The sequence below is a fragment of the Callorhinus ursinus genome, unplaced genomic scaffold (genome assembly GCF_003265705.2).
Source record: "Callorhinus ursinus isolate GAN/ISIS: 27379988/994484 unplaced genomic scaffold, GSC_fseal_2.0 scaffold114, whole genome shotgun sequence".
NCBI lineage: Eukaryota > Metazoa > Chordata > Mammalia > Carnivora > Otariidae > Callorhinus > Callorhinus ursinus.
In genome coordinates, this window is record NW_027397176.1 from 1,071,428 (window position 1) to 1,084,932 (window position 13,505).

At 38.6% G+C, this 13,505-nt stretch overlaps 1 protein-coding gene and 1 pseudogene across 3 annotated transcripts in view; one reads left to right on the top strand and one right to left on the bottom strand.

Moving 5' to 3' along the window:
* Positions 1–13,505, bottom strand: part of ARHGEF4 (Rho guanine nucleotide exchange factor 4) — a 246,065-nt gene that overhangs the window by 196,449 nt on the left and 36,111 nt on the right. The gene's annotated exons all lie outside the window — the stretch shown is intronic.
* LOC112813104 (aldehyde dehydrogenase, mitochondrial-like) lies at positions 10,747–12,623 on the top strand (annotated as a pseudogene).

Consider the following 13,505-nt stretch of genomic DNA (forward strand, 5'->3'; position numbering starts at 1 on the left):
AATTGAAACACAAAGGAATGAAAACACTATCGAGTCAATCCACAATAGGCCCTAAGCAATCTTTGCACATATTTACTGGGTAATCCAAGAATAATCCACCTCATTTCTCAGGGTTATAGTTGTAGCAAGCAACCCTGAGAGATGGAATAGTATCTTCTTCCAGGACAAAAAGCAGGCTTGGCATAAAGGAAGTGACTGCCCATGCTCAGTGATCTTCAGTTGTGACACAAATTCATTGCTTGCAAAGTACCCACTTGGGCTCCCTGTATTGATTCCATAGGATTTGGGGGGCAAGAACTCCCACAGACATGATGTTGTTCCAGCTTGCTATGCCATGAGTAATGAAGTCCTTTGACTCTGAGCCAGGAGTATCATGTCTTCTTCCATGATCCATGAGAGAGTAATAGGTTAATTTATTATCTCAAGGGTCAGCAAACTATGGCCTATGGGCCAAATCTAGCACATGATCTGTTTTGGTACAGCCTACAAGCTAAGAATGGCTTTTATATTTGTAAATGGTTATAAAGAAATGAAGAACATGTGACAGAGACCTTACATTGCCCACTAGGCCTAAAAATATTTACAATCTCACTCATAAAAGGAAATGTTTGCCAGCCCCCATATTATCTTATAAGGAGAGTAAAATTAAATCTGAGTTTCTGAACAGTTCCATTCTTTAGCAATTTCCTAAGAATGGGAATATCATCTTCTCCCCCTGAGGCCCTCATTGCATCAGGCTCAGGGCTGATCCTCACACAAGACAACAAACACCACAGTGGTCTTTTCACAAAAATTTGGTGCCTAGCACTGTTTCAGGAACTGGGGACACAGGAGTAACAAAACAATAAAAACTCCTAGCCTCATAGAACTGACATTCTAATGGGAGAGATAGATAATAAACAAATATGTGTTGGGTAAGGGTTATGGAGAAAATAGAGTAAAGAAGATGAAGAGTTCCAAAGTATAGGTAGGTGGCTGGGGTAGGGTGGGAGAAGCTGGCTACTATTTTATGCAAGGTATTCAGGGAGGGCCCCTCTGAGAAGATGGTATGATTTGGTAAGTCAGTGCCTATCTGGTATTGTAAAGAACCCTGACACCCTGGGGAAGTGAAATTAAAAGCACATCTCACTTCCATTTTCTAGCTCGTGGTTTTCTGAACTATGTACCCATTTGAGCTGGGCTCCATCCAAGAAACTCCCCACCTCCCCTCTTCCTGTGAGAGTTCCACTTCTACTCCTGAGGGCACAAATTTAGTGCAAGGTGGAACTGACATGTGTTTTGCACTCTATCTCCACCAATGAGTATGTCCTTAAAATCCTACTTTGGCACTAAAAGCCCTCAAATTAGGAGTCACTGTACTCAGGCTCTGATTTATTTTATTCTACCAAATACATACTAATTCTGTGCTCCAAAACCCACAAGTGATATATTCATACATATCTAAAAATTAGAAATAAAATACATATATACAGAAGAACCACTGAACTTTCACTTTGGTAAAAAGTATGATGACCTTGAAAGGACACAGGCATTGGGATCATTTGGAGTTGGGTCCAAGTCTGTCCTTCATCCCTTGTTAGCTGGGCAACAGATCTTAGGCAAGTTGCTTTAACTCTCTTAGATTAGTTCCCACAGTTATAAAGGGGAGCTAATAATACCTACTTCTTTAAAAAAAGATAATAAATGTACCAAGCACATAGTAAGCCACACAGTAAATATTCTATAAGGTTGGTATCTTAATTGTCAAGTAGTACATGAATCCTTTACTCACTCAGTAGGCATTCACTTAGTGCTCCTATTTCTTGTCAGAGTGTATCAAATGAGGGGGCTCCTCCTATCAACAAGATTATCTGTGCTCTCAAGAAGACTACAGAGTAGTAGGTAAGACAGCCAAGTAAATAAGCAAAGGTGATACAGCGTGATATGTAATAACGGGAATCACCAGTAGAATAAGAGTGCTTCAAATAGAGATTCCCAATATGAACAGCTGAACTAACTCCTAAGGTAAGGTTCTCAGCCACAGAAGAAGTAGACATTCCAGACAGAGGTTATATATCATGAAAAAGGCCAGAAGAATATGTAGTTTGGGAAAGCTGAATAATGGGAGTTACAGGGAAGAGGCAGAGTGCTAAGAGACGACTGAATCAGAGCTAAAGGCCCTTGATTGCCATGATTAAGGCATTCAGGCTGATCCTAAAGACAGCAAGGGAAGAACCTCATATTGCATATGGAGATGCAATTAGAGGGAGGAAAGACTGAAGACAATGAGTTAGAAGGCTGCCCAGCCTGGTACCTTCCCCGGGCCCACTAGATCCAGATCATGAAGGTGGAGGAGAGTGCAGCCAGCAAGTGCTGCCAACTGGCAGTCAAGCAGTTCCATGACTCCAAGATGAAGTGCCCAGTGCCCTGCCAGGTCCTATGTCACCAGCACAAGCCACACTTCACCACCAAGAAGCCCAACACCTTCTTTTAGATACAGAGACTCCCTGTCCCCAGGTCTGCCAAAATAAAATCCTTGGTGGGGAGGGGGGAGGGAAGAAGGTTGCCTAGAAGTAGATTTTGAAGTTGGAAGTATAGAAATGAGATTGAGACTGATCTGCCTGTGGGATATGTTAGTAGAGTGTCCAGGAGGCAGACAGATGTAAAAGAGTGAGATCTGGGCTAGAGATGGATTTGGGAGCCATCAAGATGTAGAGAAGACCATGTGAATAAAATAATCTAGGCTTTGTGTGTAGAATGAGAAGAGGGCTAATGGAGGAGTCCTAAGAGACACTTATATAAGATGAAGAGGAGAAAAAGAGCCCATGAAAGAAAAGGCATAAACCAGGAACTAGGGACAATGAAAATCAGAGTGTTTTATAATTTTCAAGTCATATTCCAGATGAGTGATATCAGTCAGCACAACAGCAAACTAGAAGGCTCTAAGATTTTGTTCCCTTACAAAAACACTATTTAAATAAACCAACCAGAAGCTACCTAAACCAATTTTTTAGGAGCTCTAGGAAACAATCAAGAGTTTACAGCACTCAAGGAAATCAAGCAATCAAGGAGAACCCATCTTTAAAATTGTAGGCAAGTTTTGTGGTATTTTTACTGACCCTTGCCCCACTCCTAACCTAGCGTAGAGGCACTCTTGATCTAGAGCAGTCGCAGCCCAGTTCTCAGTTCCTTCACTTCAAGAGCAGATTTTATCTGCAAATTATCATCTGTTCTAACCTGTCTGGGGAGTACCTTAAGGACTGATTTACCTGTTTCTGTTTTGCATAACTCAGAATGCAAGTAGGAAAAGTGGCAGGCACTGCTCTTAAATACTACAAGTGGAATACAAACTCAAAGGTGCCTGGGGCAAGAGATTCTCAGTGGAGATATATAGTAGGCCCTCTAAAGCCTGAAGGAAAAGCTGGGGTGAGGTGCTTAGGGAAATGAGGAAATTTAAAAGAAACTGCAGATGCAGAGGAACTTAGAAAGCCATGCGTGCCCAGGCATACACACAGAGAAGAACTGAGAAGACCTTAAACTGTTACCTTGAGCTAATCTCCAGTCTTGCAGCCTATTTAGCTAATTGGTGAAGGACCACACCAGCACAGAGCCAGTCTGCAAAGACTATGAGAGGTGGTTGTTCTTTCTTTTTTGTTTGTTTGCCTATTTTTGCTTTTGGGATTCAAGGATATTTCTGTCAAAACATTAAATGAAGGTAATGGGGATTAAGAAGTGCACTTGTCATGATGAACACTGGGTGATGTATGGAATTTCTAAACCACTATATTGTATTCCTAAAACTAACACTGTATGTTAGCTATACTGGAATTAAAATTTAAAAAATTAAAAAAACATTAAATGAACATGAGCTAAAAGAACAGAGACTTCATAAGCACATATGACTTTCAAAAGTAATTTGGAAAAGTCTCAAAAAAAAAAAAACACGAGAAAAGGCAGAAATCTGATTTCCAGAATTACTACATTATAATAACCAAATGTCCAATTTGATCCCAAATCACAAGGCATACATAAAAACTGGTCTGCATTATAATAACTAAATGCCCAATTTTGACCCCAAATCACAAGGCATACATAAAAACTGGTTCTTTCAAAGGAAATACATAAATCGAAAGAAACTATCCCTGAGGAAGCCCAGGCATCAGTTTTACTAGACAAAGACTCTAAAATAAAAGGCTTAAATATGCTCTGAGATAAGGGAAAACACAGATAAAGAAATAAAGGAAATCAGGAAAGTAAAAGTAATATGTAAACAAAATGAGAATATCAATAAAGAAATAGAAATTGCAAAAATGATCCAAACAGAATTATGGAGCTGAAAAATAAATAACTGAAATAAAAAATTCACAAGAGAAGTTGACCCGCACAGTTAAGCAGACAGAAGAAAGAATCAGTGAACATAAAGATAGGACACTTGAAATTACCAAGTATTAAGAGCACAAACAAAAAAGAATTTAAAAAAATAAACAGAGCCTACAGGATTGTGGGACACCATCATTGTGGGTCAACACACACATTTTGGGAGTCCCAGGAGGAGAATACAGAGGGAAAGGGGCAGAAAGATTATTTGAAAAAATGATGGCCAAAACTTTCCACATTTGATGAAGTACCTGAATCTATAAATCTTAAAAGCTCAGTAAACTCCAAGTAGTTTAAACTTAAAGAGACCCATGCCAAGACAAATTATAATCAAATTGTTGAAAGCCAAATACAAAGAATCTTGAAACCAGCAAGGAAGAAGTGATTCATCATGTACCAGAGATTCCTATTTATAATCAGAGACCCTGGACCAGAGACAGTAAAAAGATATATTTGAAGTGTTGAAAGAAAAATACTATAAGTATATAATTTTATATATGGCAAAATTGACCTTCACAAATGAGGAACAAATTAGGCATACCTATATTAAAAAATTGATGGACTTCAATACTGCTAGATCTACCCCACAGAAATGATAAACAGGGTGCTTCAGGTTAAAATAAGAGGACACTATACATTAACCCAAAGCCATATGAAGATATAAAGATCTCCAGTAAACATAAACATATGAATAAATGTAATAGTCAGTGTTATTGTAATCTTAGTTTGTAACCTGAATTTTAATTTTCTACAGGTTTAAAAGACAAAAGCATAAACATAGTTAAAATCTATATCACTGGATACACAATGTATAAATATGTAATTTGTGACACCAAAACATAAAGAGGGTGGAAGGAGCAATACTGAAGTTAATTCAAATTAGATAATTATAACTGTAGGGTATTATATGTAATCTCCATTTAGCCATACAGAAAATATCCATAGAATAGCCACAAATGGAAATGAGAAGGGAATCAAAACGTGTCACTATAAAAAAAAAAAGCAAACACAAAAAAACAATGAAGGAAAGTAAAAAAAAAAGTTATAAGACATACAGAAAAATAGCAAAAGTAAGTATCTCCTTGTCAGGAATTCAAAAATAATGGCTTAGACTTTCCAATCAAAAGGCACTGAATGGGAAAATTGATTAAAAAAACACAACAACTCCATGATCCAACTGTATGATGTCTACAAGAGACTCATTTTAGATTGCAAGCCACAGATAGGGTGAAAGTAAAAGGATGGAAAAATATATTCCATGCAAATACTAACCAAAAGAGAGCTAAGGTGGCTCTACTAAAATAGCCTTTAAGTAAAAAACTGTTACAAAGATAAAGATATTACAGATTGATAAAAGGATCAATCCATGAAGAAAATATAACAATTTTAACATATACGCACCAAACCTCAGAGCCCAAAATATATGAAGCAAACATTACAGCATTGAAGGGAAAAATAAACATTTCTACGGTAATAATTAAGACTTCAAAACATTACTTTTAATGTGCTAGGACAACCAAAGGAAGATCAATAAGGAAACAGAGGACTCAAATGAAACCACAAACTAATTAGACATAACAGAAATATACTGAACACCCAAGAACAGCAGAATACACATTTTCTCAAGTGCACATAGAACATTCTCCAAAATGGACCATATGTTAGGATACGCAATGAGTCAATAAATTTTAAAAGATTGTAATCATAAAAAACATTCTTATCTATCACAGTGGATAAAAATCAATAACAGGAAAACTAGATTCACAAATATAGGACAATTAAACAACACATTCATTTTTTTTTAGATTTTATTTATTTGAGAGAGAGAGCATGAGTGGAGAGAGGGAGAAGCAGACTCCCTGCTGAGCAGGGAGCCCTTATGTGGGGCTTGATCCCAGGACCCTGAGATCATGACCTGAGCAGAAGGCAGATGCTTGGCTGATTGAGCCACCCAGGCACTCCTAAGCAACATATTCTTAAAAAACCAATGGGTCAAAGAAGAAATCAAAAGGGAAATTAGAAAATACAGACAGTCCCCACTTGTGCTGGTTCAACTTACAATTTTTCAAATGTATGATGGTGCAAAAGTGATATGCATTCAGTAGAAACCATACTTTGAAGTTTGAATTTTGATCTTTTCTTGAGCTAGTGGTATGTGTGATACTATTAATACTCTTGTGATGCTAAGCAGTGGCAGCCAGCCACAGCTCCCAGCCAGCCATGTGATCATGAGGGTAAACAACAAATACAATTACAAACATTCTGTACCCATAGAACCATTCTGGTTTTCATTTTCAGTAAAGTAATGAATAAGTTACACGAGATATTTGACACTTTATTATAAAAAAGGCTTTGTGTTAGATGATTTTGCTTAAATGTACATTAATGTAAGTGTTCTAAGCATGTTTAATGTAGGCTAGACTAAGCTATGATGTTCAGTGGGTTAGGTGTATTAAATGCCAATTTGAATTATGATACTTTCTTTTACTTTTAAAAATGTTTTTATTTTAATTCCAGTTAGTTAACATATAGTATTATATTAGTTTCAGGTGTACAATTCAACACTTCCATACATCACCCTGTGCTCATCATGACAAGTGCACTCATTAATTTCCATCACCTATTAACCCATCCTCCACCCCCTTCCCCTCTGGTAACCATCAGTTTGTTCTCTATAATTAAGGGTCTGTTTCTTGATTTGTCTCTCTCTCTTACTTTTTTTCCCTTTGCTTGTTTGTTTTGTTTCTTGAATTCTACATTTGAGTGAAATCATATCATATTTGTCTTTCCCTGGCTGACTTATTTCGCTTAGCATTATACTCTCACTCCATCCATGTTGTTGCAAATGGTAAGATTTCATTCTTTGTCATGGCTGAATAATATTCCAGGGTGTGTGTGTGTGTGTGTGTGTGTGTGTACATATATGTATATATATGTATACATGTATATGTATATATCTCACACCATCTTTATCTATTCATCAATCAATGGACACTTGGGCTGCTTCTATATCTTGGCTATTGTAAATAATGCTACTATAAACATAGGGGTGCATGTATCTCTTTGAATTAGTGTTCTTGTATTCTTTGAGCAAACACCCAGTAGTGTGATTTTTGGATCATAAGGTAGTTCTATTTTTAATTTTTTGAGGGACCTCCATACTGTTTTTCATAGTAGCTGCACCATTTTGTATTCCCACCAGTAGTGCAAGAGGATTCTCCTTTCACCACATCCTGGCCAACACCTGTGATTTCTTGTTGTTGATTTTAGCCATCTGGACAGATGTGAGGTGATATCTCATTGTAGTTCTGATTTGTATTTCCCTGATGATAAGTGATATTGAGTATCTTTTCATGTGTCTGTTGGTCATCTGTATGTCTTCTTTGGAAAAATATCTATGCATGTCTTCTGCTCATTTCTTAATTGGATTATTTGTTTTTGGGGTGTTGAATTTTATAAGTTCTTTATATATTTTGGATACTAACCCATTATTGAATGTGTCATTTGCAAATATCTCCTCCCATTTGAATTATGATGGGCTTTGATTATATTTATTTATAATTATAATAAATTATAATTATTTCAACTTATGATGGGTTTATTGGGATATAACAACCCCACTGTAAGCTGAGGAAAATCTGTACATTAAGAAAAATGAAAACAAAAACACAAAATACCAAAATCTATGAGATATAGTGAAAGCAATGGTAAGAAGGGAATTTATAGCTATAAATGCACATATGAAAAAAAGATCTTAAATCAATAACCTAAGTTTATGCCTTAAGAAAAAGAAAAGCAAATTAAATCCAAAAATGGCAGAGGGAAGAAGACTCATATTACTAAAATCAGAAATAAAAACAAAAACAATACTACTGAGGTTACAGAAATAAAAATAATGGGGTGCCTGGGTGGCTCAGTCGTTAAGCGTCTGCCTTTGGCTCAGGTCATGATCCTAGGGTCCTGGGATCGAGCCCCGCATTGGGCTCCTGTTCAGGAGGAAGCCTGGTTCTCTCTCTCCCACTCCCCCTGCTTGTGTTCCGTCTCTCACTGTGTCTCTCTCTGTCAAAAAAAAAAAAAAGAAGAATGTGACAAACATTTTTATGCCAACATATTGGTTAACCTAAATGAAGAGGACAAATTCCTAGAAGCACACAATGTGCCAAAACTGAATTATGAAAAGATAAAAAATCTGAATAGACCTATAACTAGTAAAGAGATTAAATCAGTAGTCAAAACCTTCAACAACAACAAAAAGCTAGGACCAAATGACTTTACTGGTGAATAGTACCAAACATATAAAGAAAAATGAACACAAATCCTTTTCAAACTTTTCAAAATATTGAAGAGGAGGAAACACATCCTAACTCATTCTATGAAGTCAGGAGTACCCTGACACCCAAACTAGACAGATAATACAAGAAAATTACAGACCAATATTCCTTATAAATATTGTTGTAAAAACCTGCAATAAAATACTAGCCAACTGAATTCATCAGCATATTAAAAAATTATGTATCATGGCCAAATGAAATTTATCCCCAGAATGTAATAATGTTTAAACAAGTGAAAAATGATTCAGTAAAATCAATTACTAGAGTGAAAGGGAAATAACATATGATCATCTCAACTAATGTAGAGAAAGTATTTGACAAAATTCAACTCTTTCTTCATTAAAAATAAAACAAACCCAATAAACCAGGAATAGAAGAAAACTTCCTCAATATGATATGAAAAACCCACACCTAACATCATACTCAGTGGTCAAAGATTAAAAGTCTTTCCTCCAAGATAGGAACAAAACAGGGACTCCCACTTTCTACATCTTCTATTCAACATAGTTCTGGAAGTCCTTGCAAGGGCAAATAAGCAAGAAGAAAAAATAAAAGGTATTAATATTGAAAAGGGAGAAATAAAATTATCTTTGTTTACACATAACATGACTTTATATTCCAGATACACACACAGACACACCACACACACACACACACACACACTGTGGAAGCTAATAAACAAATTAGCAATTCAGCAAAAAATAAACCAATTTTGTGGGACACAAAATTAACACACAAAATTCAGTTGCATTTCTATGCACTAATAATGAAAAATCCAAAACAAAACTAAGGAAACTACAATAGCAAGAAAAAGATTAAAATACTTAGGAATAAACTTGACCAAGGGGGTGAAAGACCAGTACACTGAAAACTATATAACATTGCTGAAAGAAATTAAAGAAGGTGCCAATAAATGACATCCCATGTTCATAGACGAGAAGACAGAATATTGTTAAGATGATAATACTACCGAAAATGATCTCCAGATACAATGCAATTCCTATCAAAACCCAATGACTTCTTTTTGAAGAAATAGAAAAACCTGTACTAAAATTCCTCTGAAATATCAAGGGACTCCAAACGGCCAAAACAATCTTGAAAAAAAAGAAAAAAAGAACAAAGTTGGAGGTCTCATACTTCTTGATTTCAAAACTCACTACAAAGTTACAGTAACTAACAGTACTGGCATAAAGACAGACATATAGAACAATGGAACAGAATAGAGAGCCCAGAAATAAACTCTTACATAAATGATCAAATGATTTTTGACAAAGGTGTCAAAAATAGGACAGTCTTTTCAATGAATGGTTTTGGGAAACTGGATATCCACATATAAAAGAGTGAAGCTGGACCCTTACTTTACACCATAAAAAAAAATTAACTCAAAATGATTCAAAGACCTAAGTGTAGGAGCTAAAAAACTAAAACTTTTAGAAGAAAACATAGGAGGAAAGTTGCATGACATTGGATTTGGCAATGATTTCTTAGATGTGACACTAACAGCACAGGTAACAAAATGAAAAAATAAATTGGTCTTCTATCAAAACGTATAACTTTTGTGCATCACAGGACACTATCAACAGAGTGAAAAAGCAACCCATGGAAGAGGAGAAAATATTGGCAAATCATATATCTCACAATGGATTAATTTTCAGAATACACAAAGAACTCATACAATCCAACAACAAAATGAGGAAAATAATATAAAAATGGGCAAAAAAACTTGAATAGACGTTTCTCCAAAGAAAGTATGTACAGATGGCCAATAAGTACATTAAAAATGATTCAGTGTCCCTAGCCATTAGGGAAAGGCAAAATATACTACTTCACATTCATTAGGATGGCTATTATTAAAAAACAGGAAATAATTAGCATTGGATTGGAATATTTGTGCATTGTTGATGGAAATGTGAAATGATGCAGCTGCAATAGAAAACAATGTATTACTCAGAAAATTAAACATAGACTATATTATATGATCTAGCCATTACAATTCTGAATAAATTAAAAGCAGGGACTCAAACTTTGACACCATAAGAATAAGTCTGAGGACACACCGTCCTGCACGCCCGCGCCCTCTGCAACATGTTGCGCGCCGCTGCGCTTGCCGCCGCTGGCCTTGGGCCCCGCCTGGGCCGCCGTCTCCTGTCGGCCGCCACCACCCAGGCTGTGCCGGCCCCCAACCAGCAGCCTGAAGTCTTCTACAACCAGATCTTCATAAACAATGAGTGGCATGATGCTGTCAGCAAGAAAACATTCCCCACCATCAATCCATCCACCGGAGAAGTCATCTGTCAGGTAGCCGAAGGAGACAAGGAAGACGTGGACAGGGCAGTAAAGGCTGCCCGGGCCGCCTTCCAGCTGGGCTCACCCTGGCGCCGCATGGATGCGTCTGACAGGGGCCGTCTGCTGAACCGCCTGGCTGATCTGATTGAGCGGGACCGGACCTACCTAGCAGCCTTGGAGACCCTGGATAACGGCAAGCCCTATGTCATCTCCTACCTGGTGGATCTGGACATGGTTCTCAAATGCTTCCGTTATTACGCTGGCTGGGCTGATAAGTACCACGGGAAAACTATTCCCATCGATGGGGACTTCTTCAGCTATACCCGCCATGAACCCGTCGGGGTGTGCGGGCAGATCATTCCATGATGTGGAATCCTGATGCAAGCCTGGAAACTCGGCCCAGCCCTGGCGACGGGAAATGTGGTTGTGATGAAGGTAGCTGAGCAGACTCCACTGACTGCCCTCTATGTGGCCAACCTGATTAAGGAGGCTGGCTTTCCCCCTGGCGTGGTCAATATTATTCCTGGATTTGGCTCCACAGCTGGGGCCGCCATCACCTCCCATGAGGATGTGGACAAAGTGGCCTTCACAGGCTCCACTGAGGTTGGCCGCCTAGTCCAGGTTGCCGCAGGGAGCAGTAACCTCAAGAGAGTGACCCTGGAGCTGGGGGAAAAGAGCCCCAATATCATCATGTCAGATGCAGATATGAACTGGGCTGTGGAGCAGGCCCACTTCGCCCTGTTCTTCAACCAGGGCCAGTGCTGCTGTGCGGGCTCCCGGACCTTTGTGCAAGAAGATGTGTACGCCGAGTTTGTGGAGAGGAGCGTTGCCCGGGGCCAAGTCTCGTGTGGTGGGGAACCCCTTTGACAGCCAGACTGAGCAGGGGCCACAGGTGGATAAAACTCAGTTTAAGAAGATCCTCGGTTATATCAAATCTGGGAAGGAGGAGGGGGCAAAGCTGCTGTGTGGTGGAGGGGCGGCTGCTGACCCTGGCTACTTCATCCAGCCCACCGTGTTCGGAGATGTGCAAGACAGCATGACTATCGCCAGGGAGGAGATCTTTGGGCCAGTGATGCAGATCCTGAAGTTCAAGACCATAGAGGAAGTCATTGGGAGAGCCAACAATTCCAACTATGGGCTGGCTGCAGCTGTCTTCACCAAGGACTTGGACAAGGCCAATTATCTGTCCCAAGCCCTCCAGGCTGGCACTGTGTGGGTCAACTGCTATGATGTGTTTGGGGCCCAGTCCCCATTCGGTGGCTACAAGATGTCCGGGAGCGGTCGGGAGCTAGGAGAGTATGGGCTGCAGGCATACACCGAAGTGAAAACCGCCACGGTCAAAGTGCCTCAGAAGAACTCCTGAAGAACTGTGCCGACTCCTGGCGGAGGTTGACATCAGCAGCAAAACCAAGAAAAATGACACTTGTACACTAGAAGTCTCGAAAGAGAAATTCTCTCACAAAATCTCTTGATCAAGAAAGTCTCAGGGGCTCCTGGGTGGCTCAGTTGGTTAAGCGACTGCCTTCGGCTCAGGTCATGATCCCGGAGTCCCGGGAACGAGTCCCGCATCGGGCTCCCTGCTCAGCGGGGAGTCTGCTTCTCCCTCTGACCCTCTTCCCTCTCGTGCTCTCTCTCTACCATTCTCTCTCTCTCTCAATAAATAAATAAATAAATAAATAAAATCTTTAAAAAAAAAAGAATAAGTCTGAGCCATAAAACACATCTTAACAATTTAAAAAAAGGAAATCATACAAAGTATGTTCTCAGACCACAACGGAAATAAACCAAAATCAATAAGAAAAAAGTGGCTGGAAAATCTCGAAATATGTGGGGATGAAACTGCACACTTCTAAATAACATATGGGTCAAAGAAGACTTGAGAGAGATATTTAAAATACTTTGAATGAAATGAAAATACAACTTATTGAAGTTTGTGGGATGCAGCAAAAAGCAGTGTTTAGAGGAAAATTTATAGCATTGAATGCATATATTAGGAAAAAAAGAAAGACATAAAATCCATAATCTAAGTGTCTACTTTAAGAAACTAGAAAAAAGAATAACAAATTAGTTTCTAAGTATGTAGAAGAAAAAAAGAATAAAAATCAGAGTACAAATCAATGAAATTGAAAATGTTACAAAAAAATCAAGGAAACCAAAAGCTGTTTCTTTGAAAAGACAATAAAATTGATAAACCTCTAGTCAGGTTAACCAAGAATAAAACAGAGAAAATAAAAATTACTAAGATCAGAAATGGAAGAGGGCCCATCATTACTGATCCCATGGACATTAAGAATAATAAAGAAATAGTATGAACAACTATATGCACACAAATTTGATGACTTAGACAAATGGATCAATTGCTTGAAATACACAAGGTTGGGCACCTGGGTGGCTCAGTTGTTAAGTGTCTGCCTTCAGCTCAGGTCATGATCCCAGTGTCCTGGGATTGAGTCCCACATCAGGTTCCCTGCTCGGTGGGAAGCCTGCTTCTCCCTCTCCCACTCCCCCAGCTTGTGTTCCCTCTCTTGCTGT